The sequence below is a fragment of the Euprymna scolopes genome, chromosome 33, assembly GCF_053919585.1.
Source record: "Euprymna scolopes isolate OS-2025 chromosome 33, ASM5391958v1, whole genome shotgun sequence".
In the NCBI taxonomy this organism is placed as follows: Eukaryota; Metazoa; Mollusca; class Cephalopoda; order Sepiida; family Sepiolidae; genus Euprymna; species Euprymna scolopes.
This window is the reverse complement of record NC_136514.1, coordinates 27,960,617-27,983,708: the sequence shown is the minus strand read 5'-3', so window position 1 is coordinate 27,983,708 and position 23,092 is coordinate 27,960,617. Positions and strand designations below refer to the sequence as shown.

Sequence of the window (23,092 nt, the reverse complement as noted above, 5' to 3'; positions counted from 1 at the left end):
TTCTAGGTGACTCGTCACTTTTGTTGGCTAATACGGGGATAACCCCCTCAGAATGTATTGCCCGCGTGTGCAAGCCATTTGATCAACAAAGGTAGGGAGTTCTTTTTACAAATGATTAACTGCTATTTTGGATATGCAGAGTACAAACCTATTTTAGATTTTTTTAGTATATATATATTATATTCAGAATGTTTGAAAAATCAATGGCATGATTTTGAGATTATATTCTATACATGTACATAGTTTGGAAAATGTTTGGTTTCTGAGTTATACGCGATTGAAACAAATACTGATCAACATTCTTTATTGTAAACCTCTATCATATACAATGTATATGATAGTGCACTGTTATTTCTATTTATGGATAGATAAAAACAAATGTGTCATGTGATTGCATACCACTGCTTATAGGACATAAAGATGGGTTTTACCCATTATTATATGAAATTATTCTGTGTAAATGTTAATAACTTTAAAACTATCTGGTCCAGCTGAAATTTTACATACTGTTATCACGGAGCATTAGATCTATGCATCAAATTTTGAAAAATCAGGAGTTTAAATTGTGCCCAAATTTTAAACTTTTCAAGGTTACTACAAAGATCATTTAAGATGCAAGACTTCATTATCTGCAAGTGCTAAGTAGAGTTTAATAGAACTAGAATTATTGCTAAAAGTGACTTTCACCTTTTCCTTGATCTAGATAGTCCCAAATTATTTCTAGGTCAGACCATAAGAAATGTTTGGAACAAGTGTGATGATTAAGCCATCTGAACACTGGCATGTACACAAACAGACTTGACCAAAAACATGATCTCCTCCTTGGCGGGGGTAATAAGTAGTAATACACACGGACGAAAAAACGCTTTGGATAATCACAGATTTCAAGGTAGTTCTACTAAAATAGCCATATTTTTTAAACCAAAGCACTTCAAGTCTTCAAATTACTACTGCTTTGTTCGGAAATGAATATACTTTCAAATAAATTAATAAATATGAATGTACATTATATATTTTAAGAGTTTTAAGCAAATAAAGTGATAAAAATGTGAACGTCATAAAATGGCGTTTTCGGTAAGGTTTTGTAATGACCCCCCCTGTTTTCTAAAGGTCCGTACCGTGATTGTATGAAGAATTTCGTCATGAAATTTGGGAACCAATCAGTAGAGGTGTTAATCTTAATACTGTCAAGTGTCCGAAATATTTTTGACCATTTCTTTTTTTGTTGTGTTAAAAATAAGACTTTAATATGACTAGTATCGAACATTTTGAAAAAAAAATTCTTCGGACACCCAGTAGTAAGTAAATCAATCTTTTTACTATCTTTATCAATTAAAAGTATTATTTTATGTTGAGTAGGACCGCGGTAATTGATAATTTAAAAGGACCTACCCGAAAAAAAAAATTGTTTCTATTTCTCGAATTTGGTCAAATGAAGTACTAGCAGCAGCAGCTCCAGCCTGTAGAATCAGCCATAGCACAGCACAGTGTATAAACAACACGCGTTCTTTAATTTTTATTCAAGAACGAATTAAGAAAAACATGAAAATATGAATATAAATGTTCTTTATGTTTAATTAGAGCTATTTTGTTATCAGAATAACATTAGTTTAGAACTATTCGGTTTTCAGAATGTATAATAAGAACAATCCCAACCAATTCGGCATTATGAATCTGTAGCAGTGTCAGAATCTTTGGGAAAATCGCCATTGCAAATTTGACACCCCTAAGACAAAACTGCGAATAAAATATAAAAAAATCGTAATTTCTGTTTTTAAAGTGGGTTTTTTATTTTATTTATGGAATATACTTCCAAAATAAAATATTAAAGTTGTTTTAAACATAATAAAAATATTATTTCTTATTTGTTAAAAAACCGTGTTGACAAAATATCCGCTCGCGGTGATTGAATACGCGGACATTCATTGAATCTGTTGCAATTTCTCACATTTCTCGTCAAATTTAAAAACATGGTTAAAAAAACAAAATAAACTTTTGTAGATTGCATGTACTTTTATTCTTTAAATTAGTTTTGAACAGCGAATTAAAACAATGTTTTACTGCGAACAGCCACAAATGTTTTTTTTTTCAAAATCAAAATAAGTATCAAAATCTCGTTTATACATAGATTCGAAAAAGTTGTCAAAAAACAAATATATAACAAATAAATGTTATCAAAGGCAAGATAAGTTACTTTTCTACCTAACTGGATAATTTTCTAGTGTTTTTATTTAATGTAACATGTTTATTCAGCTCGAAAAACGTACAGTGTTTACCGATGTATTGGAAAATTAAAAATGGCGCCCGGCCCGACTCTCTTTGACACGGTAAGTTTGAGAAAAGGAGTTAAAAATAAAAAAAACTATACAAAATACTGTTAAAAACTCACCGAATATATGTCAGCCTATGTCACATGTCACGGTAACATATATTGAGCGAGTTTCTAGCAGTATTTTGTCTACTTTTTTATTTTTAACTCTTTTCCACAAACTTACCGTTTCAAGAGTCGGGCGCCATTTTAAATTTTCCAAAACATCGGTAAACACTGTTTTCCAGCTGAATAAACATGTTACATTAAATAAAAACACTAAAAAATTATCCAGTTATGTAGAAAAGTAACTTGCTTTTGATAACATTTATTTGTTATATATTTGTTTTTTGACAACTTTTTTGAATCTATGTGTATAGTAATACAAACCCTCAAAATCTATATCAATATTCTTGAAATTTTAAAAGAAAACACATCAAACTACAATTAGGAAGCTTTTTATTTCGTTATTTTTTTTTTTTCTACTTATTAAGCGAAAGATATTTTTACAACCTGCTCCAGCGTAGTATAAACGGCCTATGGAATTAACACCTTCAACCTCGAAAATAGAAATCAACAAATTTATGGAATTTTCTTTGAAATTTCGCAACGCAGTTTCTTATTAAATTAAAACTAAATATAACATTTTCTGACTTATTTACCTGTCGAATACACACACACATATATATGTATGTATGTATATATATATATATATATATATATATATATATATATATATATATATCTTTCTGTAAAATATTTATTTGAAATGGAAACGGCATTTTGCAGTTAGGACAACAAAACAAAAATGAAGTAACGGTTCGTATTCCTAAAACACTCTTTAACCCTAACAATAACACTAAGTTCGAGTGGCAAGCCCCCCCCCCCCCAAATAAAATACCTTTGTAAGCCACATACAAGCATCTAAAACAAACAAACAAAAAATAGATCCTTCCTTAAAGAAAAATACACATGAAAATAAATTGGTTAACTGTCCTAAAATGCTAGAATGGCCAGGAAATGATGAATTATTTTACATTAAATTTTTGTGAAACTAACCGCTCCCCCCTCTAATATTGTTTTTGCTAGCTTTGTCTCTGTCAAGTTTTCAGTATGTTCACACATAATTTTCCTTAGCCCCTACAATTAATTCAAAGTCCGAATGGCAACCCTCCCCATATTCTCATTGCATAGAAACCCTCTTAAAACTACACATAATCATCTTAAAAATAAAAAAAAAAGTTAACTGCCCTAAAATGCTAGAATGACCTGTATTAGGAAATTATTTTACATTCTATTCTAAAATAATTTGTTTATCTTTCATTAAAGTTTTTCATGGCATTTTATACATAATTTCCTAAAAAGGTAGAATCACATTTTGGAGGGGTGGTCAGAAGGAGTTGAGTGGGGTTAAACAGAAGGTGTTAGTTAATCCACAATAATACCAAAGAAATATTGCAATATATTCATTTTTAAATGGTCTTATGTTTAGATTTAAGTTTTTTGTACATAAAGCACATTACAATTCAACTTTGAGTTCTCCAACTTCTTTTCTGTTTATGGATACATGGCATTTTTAAGGAATTGCTGCATATTTATGCACATTTACTGCAGATTATTTGGAAACCATAAACTTTGGGAGATTTTCAGTTGCATATTCTGATTCCTTGTACAAAAATACACTTATATAGTAAATTTCATTTCTTAGTCTTGTGTTTTAACAAAGATATGACATTTTTACTGAAAAAGTAGTGTAAAAAATGTGACGAAACGCATATGGTCTTAAAGAGGGAAAAATATCCAAACGTGTGAGGCACAAAAATAGCCATAACTTCCTTAATTTTAATCAGATTTTAAAAATTGAAAAAGATTCTTTCTTAGCTCATCCAGCTCTTTCTATGCATACCAATATTGAAATATTTCAAGCTATTTCAATTTTTTCATGTGTATTGCTATAATAAGCCTAAGCCTATTATTGTTGCCATGTACATCAACCATGAAAAACGACACAAAACACATTAAAAAAAAGAAAAGAAAAATAGCTGTTGAACTAAACATTATCTAACTCCTTTAAAAGCCAACATACCAGTATGGTCAGTATCTTGTCAATTTTGGTCTTATTTTCAGGGAACAGAATACAACGGATCAATTAGATATGATGAGCTCAAAACAAAGACTAGACAAGAAGGAATAGACTGTAAAAGAAAATTAGACTAGTAATGGAGTTTTATTACAAAAGTAACTTACACATAGGAAATACTCTTGAAGTTATGTCAGTGATTTTCCAAACTAACTATATATATATATATATACACACACACTATGGATAATTCCTGTTTACATAATTTTGATTCTGATCCTTTCCAATTTTCTTATTAGTTTTCTTGTCACTTGACCCAAAAACTGAGATACATTGTCAAGGATGATTACCACTAAATCACATGTTAATTATATTAATCAGATCTATGTTACTTTTAGAAGCGTTCATTGTTATTGAAATGTTATTAATGTTTTTTTTGTTTTTTTTTAAAGGTAACATAGGACTTGCTGATATGCTTAATAACGTGGTTTACTGAAATGAAATCACTTCTATGAACAATCTCGTTTTTACTGGTAATCATCTCTTCAAATAGATAAATTTGAAAGTAATCGTAGCATTTACATCAACCAGTTCTTGCCAGAAATAAGAAAACTGGAAAGAATCAGAACCAAAATGTGTACATAGGAATTGTCTATATTATTTAAGGAAACTTTCTTAAAGAATGCTGCCTAATATATGTAAATATAATACGCATATTATATAAAATCAACTTCTCAATCAGAATCCAAATTTTGTACACACAAAAAGGCTAAATATTTTTTCAGTTAGATTTATAACAAACATGCATGGGTGCCCGGCGTTGCCTGGGTGTTTTTATGGTATAGTAAGGACCCCCAGGTGGGGGTAAAAACATCAGTAGTAGCAAGGAGGTGGGGGGGGTCAAAGCAGCAGTAGGCAGAGGTGTTAAAAAGAAAGTGGTGGTAAGCAGGCTCGAACTCCCAACGTGAAGGAAAAAAAAAAAAAAAAGACCTGATGTCTTAGTCGATGTCTCCATCGCCCGATCAGAAGTTGAGAATGTTGAAATTAAGGCTAGTCAATCGAAAAGAGAGGATGACTTGCAAAAAATGGTGCCGCAAAAACCGACCCCCTCCTTGTAAAAAACTGCCTAGTTGAGGGTGAAGGAATTAATGTTTTTGGCCAATTTTTTTTATATTTGTTGTCGGAGGGATGGAAGTTGAAAACGATACCGGTCTCGTCAGGATCCGTTGCCTCTGTCGAAAGTTTTTACGAGACACACACACATACACATTTTGCCTTTTATATAATAGACTAGCGGAGGTACCCGGCGTTGCCCGGGTGTGGACAGGTGGTGTAGTAAGGGGTCAATACAACCAGAAAAAAAAAAAAAATAGACGCAGCCTGGATGGAGAGAGGTATGAAAAAAAAAGTTTAAGTGAAAGGTAAAATAATTCAATTTTTGTTTTAAAAGGAAAAAAATCCCATTACGTAAGCCTCGAAATAAGAAGAAAGTAAGAGTAGGCAGATAGGCTCGAACCTGTAACGCGAAGGAGAAAAATATGAAAAACAGCAAACTGCTTAACCCCTGCGGTCATCATGACATACAACTTCGCTGCCATTCTAATTAACTTAGTATTGCAAGCGCGTATGATAGCTTTGCAAAAATGTCGGCGAAAAAGTAGTTCCTCCTTGTATAAAACTGTCCAGTTGAGGGTGAAGGAATGAATGTTTTTGGCCAATTTTTGGATATTTGTCTAAGACATCAAGCTTCAAAAACGATACCAGTCAGGATCCATTGCGTTTGTCGAAAGTTTTGTGGGACATACAAACACACACGCACACATTTTGCCTTTTATATATAGATTAGCGGGGGTAACCGGTGTTGCCTGGGTGTTTGGAGGTTTGTTGAGGGGAGAGGGGGGTAGACCCCTGTTTAAAAAAAAAAAAAAAAACGGCCAGGTGTTTGGAGGTGTAAAAGAGAAAAAAAGTTTTAGTTGGAAGGTAGGCTTGAACCCTGGAGCCTTGACGCGAAGGTGGAAACAAAATGGAAAAAACCCCTGAAACCTAACCATCGGCCACAAGGGGAGAGGAAGTGATAAGCGCCTTAAGTTAACATTTATAAAGTGAAATTGACAGGTGCGAGAAAGTTAAGTCACGTGATGTTTGACCTAGTTTTGCGCTGCAAGCCAGTTTCTGTCCCCCCCCCCCCCATCATTCGCTTTTTTTATACTGAAAAGCGTAACAAAAAATAGCGCGTAAAAGTTGGGCAAATTAAAGATAGCCGCGACCTCTGTTATTAAATCGTAGATATTATGATTTAGACAAGATATAAAAAGTCTTAAGGAGTGAGCCGACCGAGAAGCCTGGCGAAAAAAGCCTTTGCACACACACACATTTTCGCTTTTATATATAAAGAAGATGGCTTATCAGAAGTATATTAATAAAATTCTTCACATATTTATACATATACTTCAATTCACATGTAATATTTTTGTATTTAGATGTATAAAAACGTTCAGCATCTGAATAAAAATTTTGAAACTTCTATTAATACATTTTTGGTGATGTTCCATGAAAGATGAGCCATATTTATTGTTTGTTTTTTTTTTTTTTTTTTTTTTTTTTTTTTTTTTTTTTTTTTTTCACTCAAGGATAAAAGTTAATGAATGTAAGATGGTAGTGTAGTAATCGTTAATGGTGTAAATTGGGTAGAATTTGATTATTTATGGGGACGGCTCAAGAACTTGTTTACATTGGATTTGAAGGGTTCCATGTTGTATTTGACCTGGAAGCAGACCAGTGGAATAATGTTCTACAGGCAGGCAGTTCTGGGAAAGAAACTTTGTTCATGGGATCTGCATTTAGATTTAGGCACAGTGGAAGAAATTGTTTATAGTGGTTGTAGCTAGTCGAGTTTTTTTTTTTTTTTTTTTTTTGTGAAAGTTTAACTAGGGGAACCATAGATTGTCGTTCAGTAAAGCATTTGCCATGAAAATGATATAGCAGAGATAGGCTTGGAACATCTTTTGTGGAAAGAAGTTGTAGGGAAGAGAAAAGAGCATAACCTACTAGGTTTCGAAGCTGATTTTGAACTCTATCAAAGCTGTATAGGACGTATCGAGCAGTTCCAGCCCAAATGTGGTAACAGTACTTCATTTTATGGCGTACCTGCCTTTTATACAGATAAAGAATTGCATCGGCAATGAGATACCTACTGGAGCAGTAGAGTTATCCAACCATTTTTCAATCTTATAGACATATTTGATGTATGTGTTCCATTTCAGATCAGGAGTGAAGGTCAGTTCCAGAAACTTGTCTAGATATGGAGCTCCCCAAAACGAGAGCCATTCATTTGAATTGGGCATCGTGGGGGTCAGAACAATTATATATAACAATGGAATTTATTTACAACAATTTATTATGTATCATGCTCTTTTATTTTATTTTTTTAAAACCAGTTTCTCTGGATAATATAAAATGAGTTCATGTTGTTGGGTATAAGCAAAGTTAAAAATGACTTGTACAAGATTCAAATCTGTATTTCAAGAAGAGACTATCAGTTTTAACTTTAACTGATTGTTAATTCTTGGCCTTCGGGTCAAGATCAAAGTGTAGTATCTATTCTTCAGATGCTACACTTCAATTTCTTGTTCTCTGTCAGTGGAGGAGAAATCCTTCACGACTGAGACAATTTTTATTTTTGTTCCTTTTCTCCACATTAAAAAACGACCCTGGTGTCTAACTGTCCCGTGGGGAGACATTGTAAATAGGGACAAGCTGTACAGTGAAAGAAAGCAGAATCGGTAAAAATAAAATAAAAATATAAAAAAGCATATGTAATATGTGCTTTTTTGAAAAAAAATTCCAATGTTAAACATATAAAAAGTTTACTGTATTTGCTTATTCGATGCAACTTTTAATGATTTATCACAACTTGAGAGATGAGTTGTTTGTGTCAATTTAACTCATTGTACAGCTTGGTTAGTGAAATATTCAAAGACAACATTCATGTTGGATTTCTCCTTTGGAGTGAGGAGTATTGGATCCTATACAAGTTAGTTTTCATTTTAACTATTATCTAATGGTAGTATCTTTGCAAACATGAGTGTCAGCAGCCACAAACAAAAGTGTTGTCATACATAATATGCATCTTTAATGCATAATTTTATATTATAACAGATTTATTATTAGTAGTAGTAGTAGTGGAAGATGTTGTTCTTCTTTTTAGCTGCAAAAATGAACCAAAGATTTTGAATTTCTTACCTATTTTTATTACTTTTTTTTTTTTTCGCCAATGTTTTGGTAAAGATGATCATAACTAGTGTTGGGACGATTCCTAATTTTTATACGATTCCGATTCCAGGAAAATATTGATTAACGATTCCGATACCAAGTACGATTCCAATTCCGATTCCTAGGGAATTATTGTTTTGAAATATACCAGGTAGTTTTATACTTATGGTCGGTAGTTCCCAAATATGTTCTCTAACTTTGGAAGAGATATTTTATGTCTACACCAGTACACCGTCGTGTTTTGGTTTAAATAAAATTATTATATAATAAACTAAACGGAAAACTTAGCAAAATTTATTTTAGAGAAAATTTATTTTACTTAATTGGAATACAGAAAAAAAACTCAAAGAAAATAGAATTTATCCTTCAGAAAAAAACCAAATAAAATAGAATTTATATAACAGAACAAAAACAAGAAAATTAGAGAATAAATACACACGATTCATTATTTTGGTCCTCATAATTAACAGATTTAATGAATTAAATAAAAAAAATAAAGCGGAAGAGAAAGAAAATATATACTAATTAAATATAAAAAAGATAAATATTTAATTTAATAATTTATAAATGAACGTGCGTAATGAAAAAAAAAAACAATATACTATGTGACATGGCGCCGTAGATACAAAATAACCTTTCCAAAGTTAACGACCATATATGAGAAATACCATTAATCGAAAGTTTTTGTGTTTTATACCAAAAAGGTAGGTATAGCGAAAAGTTACAATTAAAGGAATTTCAAAAACGATTTTTTGTTTGGCTATTGATAGTTGTATTTGTGACGGCAGTTCTTCAGACCTCCATAATTCACAAGTAGTAGTTAACACCTATTATTTTTTATTACTTTTTCATTGCTTTTACACGTTGTTTCTAACGTGAAGAATAAGTTTAGCCAAACTAATTTTGAAATAGGGTATATCAAAGGAACACATATAAAAATGATACCACTATAAAAAACAAATGAAATACTAAATAAACTTGAGCAAACATAATTACCAAAATTACAGAAAACGATAAAAAAAAAAAAAATGGTGAAGTTTGTTGAGTGAAATGAATTATTGAAAGAAAATTAATTGAACTAATAGAAATGTTAAATCAAAAAATGTCACATTTCAATATTTTTTTAATAATTAAATTCTCAGGGTTGTCGAAATTAAAAATTAAGTGATTTTTTTTATTAGACTTCTTTCGAAGCTTGTTACCTTGAAAAATACATTTAAAACCTTGTTTTTTTAAATAAATTGAAAAATAAACGCAATTAAAAAAATTTAATTGATAATTGAAAACTTTAAAAACATATTAAACATTGAAAAATTACTTATCTCACAAATTAACGTCCAATAAAGTAGATCCAGTCTTCATACAAGAATTCGGTTATAATAAATACATCTTTTCCAAACTTAAGAATTAAATCTTTTTTTTTTTTTTTTTTTTTTGAGAGAGAGAGAGAGTGCTTTAAAATCGCCGGGGAGTGCCGCCTAAAATTTTAAAGAAGTAAATTTTAGGAGTTTAGTGCCTTTCAAAGACGGTTATCATAATTTATTATCATCATTTAATTTCCTATTTTTCCTCCCCCCACACCTTTCCACGTGGTTCAGTAGTTAACCAGTGCTCCTGTTGCTGTCAGTCAGCTATCTTTACCTAAGTTTTAATTTCTAGTTAAAAGAATTTTTCATGAATAGAATCAGCATTTTTTAAAATTATTTTTTTAGTTGTATATATTGTATTTACTCTTTGAAGTTAAGGAGGGTTAAAAAAATTGGTGACACCTAGATGGTGACGTAGGCAAAAAAAAAAAAAAAAAAGAGACACTGCGATTTCGACCCTCATTAATAAAACTGCACTGAGTGACTAGTTGGTAATTTTTTGTTCCTTTTCTTTTTTATTTTGCTCCTCCAATTTATTTGGATGCATCATAGTTAAATGTTTTAACATGTTGGTTGTGGTCATGTTAGATGGTTTTATTCCTCGCGATATTTTAATTTGACAGACTTTGCAAATGGCTTTCAACTCATCATCTTCATCAACTTCAAAAAGTTTCCATGGAAGACTTTTTTTGGACTTTGGCATTGTGCGTTCTATCCCAACCATTATCAATGGAGCAGAGGTCATCTCGTCAGCGTCAGACAGGGCCAAACTATTTGCAAAGAACTTTGCAGCTAATTCTACCCTATGCGATGAAGGCCATCAACTCCCCATATTTCCTCCTACAACACAGAACAAGCTAGGTAACATACAAATATCCGTGCATGAGGTCGCCAAGCTAATCAAGAACCTAGATTCTAGTAAGGCAACTGGCCCTGATGGCATCCCAATTATAGTGTTAAAAAAGCTTCAACCAGAACTTGCTCCCATACTTACGAAACTATTTAAGCGCTGCCTTAAGGAGAAGTGCTTTCCGACCCCCTGGAAGACCTTATCAGTTTGCCCTGTGTTTAAGAATTCAGGTGATAAGTCCTCTCCCTCTCAGTACAGACCAATAAGTCTCCTGTGTGTTATGAGTAAGTTGCTGGAATCCATATTAAATAGAGAAATAGTCAACCACCTCAGCAGGAATAACCTTCTTAGTGACACACAATATGGTTTCCGCTCTGTAAGATTTACCGCAGATGTGCTGACGGTTATATCCCACAGGATTAGTGAATCTCTTGACAAAGGCTTCCTTTCTAGGGCAATTGCTCTTGACATATCAAAGGCCTTCGACAAGGTATGGCATAAGGGTCTACTTCACAAGATTTCCAGCTACGGTATAACTGGAAATGTGTTCTCTATCATTAAATCATTTCTCTCCGATAGGCTCATAAGAGTAGTGGTAGATGGACAAAAATCGGAGGCCTGCAATATAAATGCTGGAGTTCCTCAGGGGTCAATCCTGGGCCCAACTCTCTTCCTGATCTACATCAATGACCTCTCTAAACACATACTTAAATCATTCGTTGACATCTATGCTGATGACACGACCATCTACGGCAACACATCAAAGGCTGTAAATGACAAAGTTCTCTCGGATTCTCTCTCCTCTGATCTCGAGCGCGTGGTTCAGTGGGGGAAGATGTGGCTGGTTACCTTTAATGCATCCAAAACCAAACTCCTATCCTTACATCATCAACGCTCTGATCCCCATCTGGCATCAATTGTGATGGATAGCTCTCGTCTGGGTGAGGCCCCGTGTTTTGACAAGCTTCTGGGTTTGACCTTTACTCCTGATCTGAAATGGAACACGTACATCAAGTCTGTTGCCAAGGTCGCTGGAAAGATGGTGGGATCCTTCTACCGCTCCAGAAGATATCTCACTACTGATGCAATTCTCTATCTATATAAAAGCCAAGTATGTCCAAGGATGGAATACTGTTGCCATATCTGGGCAGGAGCTGCCAAAAACAGCCTATCATGCCTTGACAGAGTACAAAATAGTCTTCGTGGTTTAGTGGGGGATGCTCTTTTCTCTACCCTGCAACCTCTCTCCCACAGAAGAGACGTTGCGAGCCTATCCTTGTTTGATCATTATTTTCATGGCAGGTGCTCGTCTGAACTCCAATCCCTGGTCCCCCCCTCGCCAATCTTTCACGAAAAACACCCGTCTAGCTGAATCCACTGTGAAAAATTTCCCCCACTCTATATCTGTGCCTAAATCAAAACGCGGATTCCATGAACAAAGCTTCTTTCTTAGAACTCCACACCTGTGGAACTCTGTTCCGTCTGCCTGCTTCCCTCTGGACTACAACTTGGATGTCTTCAAGTCCAATGTTAACAAATTCCTAATGAACCGCCCCCCCTAATTAAACATTTCATCAAATCTCCACACTAACGTAATGTACTTGCAATAACCCTTATCCCTGAGTGGCTTCCGGGCCTTGATAAGTGGTGATCACTGTAAAAAAAAAAAAAAAAAAAAAAAAAAAAATGCGCTAAAAAAGACAAAAAGAAAAAAATATAAAGGGATGGGGCGGTAAATTGTACCAACCGATAGTTAACAAAAAAAACTTATAGAATTTAATTTTTGAAACCAATGTATAAAAGTTTACATAATGAAATGCAAATATGCATTTTCTTTTGAATTTTTTTTTTTTTGGTTGACTGTGTTCAATTCCCACATGGTTGATGCGGTTCAATATTGCTAAACTATAAGTCTTAAGTAAAATTCTATTCGTAAATACTTTTTAAAATGAAATTATTTAATTAATCGTAAATATTATTTAGACATAAAAATTAATTGATTACAAAACCTTTTAAAAATATATATATTAATTTCTTTTTCGTTCGGCAAAAAACTGCGCAAAACACTTTTAATTTTCAATTTAAAATTCTAGAAAAAAGATTATATTATTCTGCTTTTAATATAATCAAATTCAGGGTTTTATCTTTCTGGAGAAAAAAATTTAAAAAATGGATTTTATTTCAATGAAATTAAAAAAAAAAACTTGACTGACTTGAATTAATTACCCTTGAATTAACGAAGGGGTTATTTAATAACTTTAGGTTTGGAAGAGATAGGTATGGGGTCGATTTTTTGGAAACATCAAAAGAAGCCGACAACTGTCAAAACTTTGCGAAATAATACGTGATCAATTTCATTTTAGAGATATTTCTTTCAAAAGCCTTCTTTTAAAAAAAGAAAAAAAAAGTTGACTTTGCTCGTTTTATTTTAAGAAAATATAAGTTGAAAAAGCATTTTCATTCAGTATTAGAAGATTTGTCAGAAAAAAAACAATCGCCAAAAAGATAAGCGGTTTTTTTTTTTACTCGCAATGTAGAGCCCTGCATACTTCTTTTCAAGTTAACTCTTTTGTAGTTTTGATTACAATAGATCTGAATGAATGAACCTTGTAAGGGAGGGGCACTAAGCATTGCCCTGTTAATAATGAATTTCTTTGTTTTCTTTTTATAACATGCTACATTTCTCTCTTGCGGTTAGAAATATCAGGAATTCTTTTTCTTTTTTTCAACATCAGACTAAAAGAATCGTAATGAAGGAATCCGAAAATTAAGGTATTTTTTAACGATGCGATTCCGATACCTCCCAAAATACACGATTCTTACGATTAACGATTCCGATTCCGATTCCGATTAATCGTCCCACCACTAATCATAACGGATGCGTTTTAATTAAAAGTAAATAAAAGAATTTAAATCTACAGTTATAATAAAATAGAGTAAAAAAACAAATAAAAATGGGCTTATCATTGAAAAATAATTTTGCATGGCAGAAAGAAAAATGAACTTTTAAGAAAACGGAAAAATACGATTCTATTGAGGAAAGCAATAACATTAACAAATGCAAACAGAAAAGTAAAAATAAGCGGAAATCCCCCCCAAAGTTAAGAATATCAAAAAGTCTTTTTTTTTTTTTTTTTTTTTTCAGATTTCAGTTTAAGGCAATTCACCATGAAGTTCATTTCATATCATAAAGGAGATAATTTTTTTTTTCTAATTTGTTAATTTTTTAATCTTATCCAAAATTACACACCTCATGTAAGTAACTATATATATAATGACTGCCACATCTTTCCAAATGATCGCCTTCGTATTGAATTCTCCTCATCCTGTTATCCATGCCATCTCAGATGACTCGGCAGTCCCGCCGCAGATTTGCACATCTTAAAGCAGACATGACATACAAATTGAGCAATTTCTACTGAGTTAACTTCCTTTGTAGGCTGAAGGGTATTCCTATAAGCAATCATGTTTTCTCAAACCAGCAGTTGGATATGACTTTAAACTATGTCCAGTGGTGAGGCCTCAGCTTGCGGGCTTTGGGGAGTGTGAAGACACCCTTTATTTGCCATTGCTCCCAGGTCCACTCTGACCCAGAGTGGTAGCACCTGTTAGGGTCCCAACTATGGGTTAAATAGAAACCGACTTGAAAATAACAAATATATTCTATTAAAAAAATTTTCTTCAAAATCTTTGGATTCGGCATTAAATAACCCGAAAAGGGTTAGGCCGTAAAACAAAAACAACCAACCAAACCATCAGTAGACTTGCAACCCCTGCTGTCTATTAAACAGATCGCTTGGTCTGGACTAATAGGCACAAAGTTAACCTGAATAGGAGTTTTGTGTAACAAGGTATTGACGTAGCCAGCTTTAACAGAAGCACTCCTTCACAAGTGTTGCATTTCCAGCTCTGTGTGTCATGGTTAAGACCATCAATTAAACCTTTGTGAAGCTCTTGCTTCAGATTGCTGTGAACCTGCTTTCTTTTCTCAAGAGCATCACAACTTTCATGTACAAGCTTTCACCACTTCGGCCTTGGCAGAGTAAGCTCTTCCCACATTTGGCTGTTGGTTTGCAGAACTTTCAAATTGTTCTTTGTACAGTCCCTGAACCTCTTCCTAGGATTATGTTGAGAGCACTTGCCATTTTCCAACTCCCCATAAAAAATATGTTTTGGCAGCCTACAATCTTTCATTTGAACCACGTGGCCCACCCAATACATGTGAGATCTGATTACAAAGTTCTCAATACTAGAGCAACGTGCTCTCACAAGGGCCTCAGTGTCGGGTACTTGTGCTTGTCACTTGATGTTTTAGATACGCCTGAAACATTTTTGAAATCATTCAAGCCATTTAATGTGCCTTTGTTGTAATGTTCATGTCTCCGATGATTACAACAGCATGTTTAGCACACACATGTTGTAAACGCAAATCCTTGTCGTGTCTGTGATGCCACGATCAGACAACACTCTATTCCTAACTTTCCAAAAGCTACAGACGCTTTCTGAATTCGTCTGGATTTCAGTATCAAGAGAGCCATCCCTTGACAGAACTAGCAAGGTAGACAAACAAATCGACTACCTTTAGCCTAGCACCACAGACCATGATGTTCAACTTTGCATATGACTGGCCTGGTGCAGGAGTGAACATCATCTTTGTTTTGGATAGACTGATCTTAAGACCAAAAACAGCGCAGAAGTCAGCAAAGCGATCTATTATATGTTGCCTGTCGGCCTTGGTGTGCGACAAAAAAATAGTATCGTCATACAATAGCTCCTTTACTAAGACATGATGCAGCTTGGTTCTGGCATTAAACCTTATAAGATTAAAAATGCGACCTGTGATTCGAAACCTTAACATGACACCCTTATCACAATCTTGAAACGCATGAGCAAAAAGTATAGAGAACAGAGTAGGGGCAGGAATATCACCTTGTTTGCCACCATTGTCAACTGGGATTTCATCAGACAATTTCCCGTTAAAGGAGCTTTCATGTCCCTGTGCAGTTCCTTGAATATTCTAACAAAGGTTGGAGGACACCCTACTTTCTCTAAGATCAACCAGAGAGCATCCCTGCTGACAGTGTCGAATGCTTTGGTCAGATCCACAATCACTTGCTACAGCAGCATCTGATGCTTAATGCATTTCTCCTGAACTTGCCAATCTGAAAAAATCATATCCTTAGGCTCTCTACCAGAACTAAAGCTAGTTTGTTAACCTGGAATAACATTAGGACACATATTTTCCAGTAGCCTGTTTAATAGAGGTTGTGCAAGAATTTTCCCAGCAGCTTCCAACAGCATGACCCCACGGTAGTGGTCACAAACATTGTTCTGTCTCTTTCCTTTAAACAGGGTCACCAAGACACTGTCAATCCAATCCTGTGGAACAGGAGTGCCTGTCTGAATCTCCTCAACAAAACCAGGGATAGCCTCAACAATATTCACACTTCCAATCTTGTTCCACTGGAAGATTATCTAAATCAGGTGCCTTGTCACCGCTGACTTGTGCAATAGCCAACTGCACCTCATCCAGATTAGGAAAACTATCCACATTGTGGTAGGCCATTAATTGCATCAGTAAAGTGCTCCTGCCATCTTTTCAAAATATTTTCTGGATCCTTAATGACAATAGAAACATATTTCGACATCAGGGTAGATATTGAAGAGGTAAGAGGACTAAATACTTGGTGCAGGAGTCCACAAAATTCCTTAGAATTCTTTGTATTAAATGCCTTTTGGATCTGCTCTGTTATATTCATCCATCATTGGTTTTTCATTTTTCTTAGCTCACGTTGCAATGTAGCTTTGACCTCTTTGTATTATTAGAATCATTTTCATGAAGTAAAAGTTCATAAATGTTTATTCATCTGCAATTGATTAATTTCAAGATTGTTGTCGTCAAACCAGTCCCTGTTCTTATTCATTTTGAAGCCAAGAACTTCAGCATCAGCAGAATAAACCCGAGTCTTGAAATTCACCTATGTGTCATCAAATGCAAGATTATCAAGCTTTTCCACCATACTCTTTTGGATGTCAGACCACTAAGACAAACTTTCTAACGGATTCGTAGATTAAACTTTCCTCTCACCAACTTGTGATCGGTGTCACATTCAGCACTGTGCATGACACCAACAGTATATGCATCTGGAAGGTTTCATTTTCGAGTTATGATAAAGTCAATAAGATGACCATGCCTTGAGCGTGAATGTGTCCAAGTAGCTTTGTGCTTCAGTTTATGGTGAAAAAAATGTTACAGATTAAATTCTGAACACAGCTCTAGTAGTTAAAGGCCATTAGCATTCAGGATACCGATACCATAGCAGCCAAGCGCCCTCCAGGCCTCATAGTCTTTCCTAACACGGCATTGAAATCACCAAAGATTACAATTTCTTTTCATTAATTGGTGTTGAGGCAACAGCAGAGCGCAGAGACTTGTAAAAACACAAAATGTCATCTTCATTCACTTGAAGGGTTGATGTATAGACTGAAAGAATAGTGGTGAATTTGTTGTGTGAGAGAGGAACACAAAGTTTCATGATGCGATCACAGATACTGGAAGGATATTCCACAGTATCAACCAAAGATTTTTAATTGTAAAACTGACTCCACCATCTCCGGTTTACCAATTCAGAAGTGAGTGTAGCCTGATGATACCTTTGTCATTTGATCTTCTCCTGAGACGGGTTTCTAATAGAGCAGCAATATCTATATTAAGTCTCCATAGTTCTGTAGTGACAAGCGCTGTCCTGTGCTCTGGACGATTGGATGACCCTTTATCAAGAAGAGTAGGTACATTCCAACAGCATAGGTTGAATTTTACACCTTTTTGAAGATAAATTTTTGTTTTCTTCCTGCTTACATGAATCACTGTTAGCCACAGGAGACTAACCAGTGACAGTATGACAGACAATTTTTGGTGCACCTTTTCTAGCACTTTTCTCAAGACTCTGGGTGAGCAGTGCTCTCCTTTAATAGGGTTGCTCAGTCACAGGTGAAGGCACAACAACAATGTTAAGATAGGGTTCCTGTCACCTCTGTGCAGATTTGTGACTGTGTACTTCAAACTGGTCAGGTCTGTACACATTGCTACACTTCCATCGCCATAGGACTTGCAGTAGAAATGAATGACAGATAAAAGATAAAAAGAGATCCCAAGTAACATCTGTACATCATTGTATTAAAGTGACAAACTCTTGTACGACACAAGTGCCACTCCCTGAGCCTCCGCAACAATAACCCAGTAACAAGCCATTGCAAGATGATGGGTAATCCGGTAATTGCTTAGAAGGAACTCCTACAAGCCGTGATAAAGGCAATCCTTCTAGGAGAGGACAACTCTTATGAAATACATAGTTTCAATTCTAGCTGATGGCACTCAAGTTGATTTTTTTTTTTTTTTACTTCTGAAATCATATCTGGTATTGCCTGGTTTGCGTTTGGACACACCTGTTATACTTAGGATATTTCGCCAGTGTTACCCAGCAATCTTTTTCGTTTTTGTCCCTACCCCTTTAAAGTATGCAACTTTTTTCTTTTTTTTTTTTTGCACTATAATTTTGAAAGTTTAATTGGTTAAGCCCTTGAATGTAATATTAAGGTTTTGTAAAAACTCAGTTGACTTTTCAAAGAAACAAGTCTGTTTTTAACCTCTTCAACCATATGACCATTTTAAAACCTGTAAAAACATAAACTGTGAACATTGTATTTTGAATTTGCGATATGTTATCCTACAGTGTAGAAATCTTTTAAAATTTATATTTTGGTACTGGTACAGTTTTTAAACCAGACTAAATAAATAAAATACACACCTCAAATAACAAAGATTTTTGTATAATGTACAGAATTCGATTTTTAAGCAAATGCAGTAATCATAAAATTTTAATGATGAAACTTTTTCAACTTAGTGTGTTAAAAAATTTTATTTTTTTGAAATAAAAATAAGTTATTTGAACATGATATTGGAATCCATTTTGCTTTAAAAATTTACATGATTGAAATAGTGTTTAACCTGTTAAATACCAATCGTCAATGATATTTACTGGGTAATTCCATCTCAAATCATCCAGACCATGACACCCTTACCTCTCAGATTTTTTCCAAACTTTCACCATATGTTGGTATCGTAAAAACTAGGGAATCCTGAAAATTTGAGCTTTTAACTCTAAGCGGTTCCAGAAATATAGCAATTTTGGTATTTTACATATATCGCGTCGAGGCGCAAATTCACAAAATTATGAAATTACGTTTTGGGGCATAAATCAATTTCTAAACTAGGTAGAACCTTGAAAATTTGCATAAACAATGTTTTCCACACAAGGAATCCAAAAATCACGTTTAAAACCTCTAAAAATGGATTATTTATGAGTTATTGAACTTTTAATCTGAGATTTGGGTATTGGTCTAAGGCGACCAAAAAAACATGTGGCACTAGTGGAAATTGAATTTTTTTTGTTCCTAGACATTCTTGATTGTCTGAACTTAAATTCCTCCGAAAAAGGTGTTTGGTTCTTTCTTCGTTAGCTCACAATTGAACCTTAAAGATGGGCAGTTTTACGGGCCTCACTTCCAGACAGCAGTGTAGAAAGAGTCACTTGACTTCACCACAAACAGGAAATCCTGAATTTTATTTTGACTTCCTGTTCATTTAAGAAGTGGTATTGCTGCTTTCTGGTGTTTCTTTAAGTTGGCTGAAACTATTTTGTTTGTTTTTGTTTGATGCAAGTAGCAGGTAAAGCCAAGTAACCGGATAGGGAGGAAAGGCATATGTTCAGTAATAAAAGAGAATTAATCTTTAATTATATTCAAATTTGTCCCTGAAATTATTTGCAAAAAAGAATTCAATGTGTTTCCATTTTGTATGAACAACTTTGCATCCTGAAACTACCAGAAGTTTTCCGAACCATTAAAAAATAATGTATTTCATAATTTACAAAATGAATCCGTTCTCTTTTCCATTCTTGTCATGATTATACATAAGCACCTTAATGAAGCTTTTCACCACATCTTCAGTATTTACACTTTTGTTTGTTCCCAACAGATTTTGAAATCTTGACTTCAGTTCTTTAATTGTAATGTCAACTGTAGAGCCAATATTCTTTACTTTTTCTTTGATCCAAAAACAGGACTTTCCTTGAAAAAAGACTCTCGTTGCCCTGTCTACATGGGGTGGGGAACCCAACTTGTATCCTTCACTAATTACCAAGTAAATTCTTTCTTTCAGTTCGTCTCCAATAAGTTAAGTTCTCTCTTATTCTTGAAGTAGTAAGTCTTCCATATCTAATGTTGACATTGAAAGAGTGCATGGGACTTCAATAGGGCTAATTCAAGCCAATGGTGTTGTGCAGTAGAAGTCTATGAGATGGGGAACTTAAGTGTCACAAGACCATTCCTCTCTCCAGTATTTACATTTGCCCGATCTGCACAAAACCCAACTATTCTCGATGAAACGTTTCATCATCAGTGCACTAACACCACTTTTGAAAGAGCAGATTTAATAACAGAAATAATGCCTTCAGCATGGCCATGTTCTATTGCAATAATTTCGAGTTTATTTCCTGCTATAATTTTCAACACTATTCTTATATAACATGCTTTATTTTCTGTCAGACCTCTCTCATCACTTAAACATTTATTAGATATTACAAAATTAATTTTTTTTTTCTCAGGGTTGAAATTGTTTTTCTACTCGCCCCACCATAAATTAAAATTATTTTAAAATGAAAAAACTAATACATGCATTATTTTTACCTCAAGTGAAGAACATAAATTGAAGAAAGATTTTTTTTTAATTCTTATCCTACAGCCACTGAATTTTTTTATGAAGGTTGGAGAGTTTATTTAAAAAAATAAATAAATGTTTTTTCAAGAAAAATCCTATTCACATTTTTTTGGCATTTTTGTAGAACGTTTTGTAAAAAATGAATTTAGTTTAAAAAGTATCTAATACTTTTTAAAATTAATTGAAAATATTTCGATCAATAATACCATAGAAGTTAAAAAGCAGTTTAAATGGTTTTATATGCAATAAAATTATGTATATTTATTTTTTTTCCTTTCTTTTAATTAAATAAATGGTAATTAGTTTAAAAAAGTAATTAATGTTTATTTAATATCTACGAATCAGGGCTTCTTAATACAAAACTCTTTGTGTTATTTTTAGAAACTCTAACTTAATTATTACTGTGTATCAGTTTGTGAAACTTTGACTTTTTTTAAACATTGAAGAACAATTTTTCTTTTCATTGACAACTTCAAAAATTTAATAAACGAGCAAAGTCAATTTATTTAAAGAAACAAAGGTTTAATAGTATAGAAAATAGATAATATAAAAGTACACTTTTTTAAATGAAGCCTGTTTAAAAAGCAACTTAAAAAATATAACAAATTTTTATAAAAATCTAAAAAAAAAACTTCAAAAGAAGTGAAATGGATTACTTGATTCGCAATACTTTCATTTTAGAGATATTTCTTGGAAGCTTTCTAAGAAAAAGTTTAGTGTTCTAAGAAAGGGTATTTTGTTCTATTAAACCTTTTTATTGTTTAAATAATTTCACTTTGCTTTTTTTATTAAAAAAAAATTATCACGGTTAAAATGCCTTTTTCACTTAGTATTTGGAAAATTACTGAGAAAAAACAGTCACTGAAAAGATAAGTGCATTTAAAATTTTTACAGTGAAATTTAATTGATGTACCAGAAAGTTCATTTCTCTGACTATAGTTGATCGAAGAATGCAAATGAAAACTGTTCTTCAATTATTTACAGATCATATTGAAATGCATCAAGATATGAGTTCTTATTCCTTGGAAAAATAATATTAATCATGATGTCTAGAGTGAGTTATACTTTTTATTAGAACATTTTTATAAGAAACCAGGACTGGTATTTTTGTGAAGAAGAATAGAGAGATAAAGAGAGAGCAATAGTAGTATTGGCTCGGTCCAAGAAATAAAACTACTTATATGAGCTGGTTGTTTTAAAAATGTGACGGAACTAAGTGCTTCCCAATTCTTCGATATTGTGTCTCCTATTCTGGACACCAGTCGTCAAAAAAAGCCTAAATGAAAGATTTAAAGCTGTCCTAATTACAAGGAAATATTTTGTTTTCTATTTGAAATATTGGAGTAATGTTCTTGCCTCAGACTTGGCAGATAACTGGCACAAACTACTGAATAGTTCCAACAACAGACAAGACGTGGTTTGTCCCCTAAACATTTTCATCTTCCTTCTCAAAAGGCATTACATTGACAAGTCCTATGATTATGATTATGCCTGGAAAATGAAAATTTAATTATATCTCATCTGTTTTTTCCAAGTCAAAAATACAATGACAGAAAAAGCAGGACAATGCAGCTTTGGTGAACTTTTGGACTCACCATGCCATGAGCTCCATTACACCCGGTCCACTGGCTTGAGAAATATGGACAAATTTGATGATGAAACCCGAACAACCTACCTGTGGCGTGCTGGTTTACGTAAGCAGGAAAATGTAACAACCATCTGTCTCCATCATGAACAGGTATTTGGTAATGCATTTGAACGCCATACAGTTAAGTGCTGTGGCGTCTTGAAAACACACAAGCGTAAAGTTCAGGGAAGAAAATGTGTCAGACGGAATGTGCACAAACAAAAGCGTCTGGTTCTTTGTAACCTGTCAGAAATGTTTGCTGCATTCAAAGAAAAATATCCAAATGTGAAAATTGGCTTCTCCAAGTTCTGCTCTCTTAGGCCAAAGTGGTGTGTCCTCGCTGGTTCATCAGGGACCCATTCAGTTTGTGTGTGCAGCACCCATCAAAATGCAGTGTTGCTTGTTGATGCAATTGACTGGAAATGCACATACAAAGACTTGATTGAGAAATTAGTTTGTGACACAGATAACAGGGTCTGTATGATGCATCGTTGCGAATCATGTCCTGGGTGTGCAGCTCTGGAACAGTTCCTGGACGATGAACTGTCACACCTGGATATGGAATCCGAATTCCACTACTGCCAATGGCAGACAACTGATCGAGCTGCCCTATTGACACTTACAACAACATATGGAGATTACAAGGAGCTTCTTGTGGAGAAGATTAATGAAATGACTCGACACGTATACCTCACCAAAGCCCAAGCGCACGTTATGTGAAGGCAAAAAGCAAAAAAAGAAAATTTGGGAAAAACTGAGGTCATAGTATTGGGGGATTTCGTTGAAAACTATCGGTTTCTCATTCAGGAT

The 23,092-nt window shown here is 33.8% G+C and overlaps 1 protein-coding gene across 2 annotated transcripts in view; it reads left to right on the top strand.

Annotated features, from left to right (window-relative positions):
* The window catches only part of LOC145258178 (uncharacterized), a 47,719-nt gene continuing 24,627 nt past the window's right edge, over positions 1 to 23,092 (top strand). Inside the window, exon 1 of one of the 2 annotated variants that reach the window (XM_080116004.1) lies at positions 1 to 91. The gene's annotated coding sequence lies outside the window, so the exon portion shown is untranslated. The remainder of the gene's footprint in view (positions 92 to 23,092) is intronic. The other variant, XM_080116005.1, reaches the window with a different exon arrangement.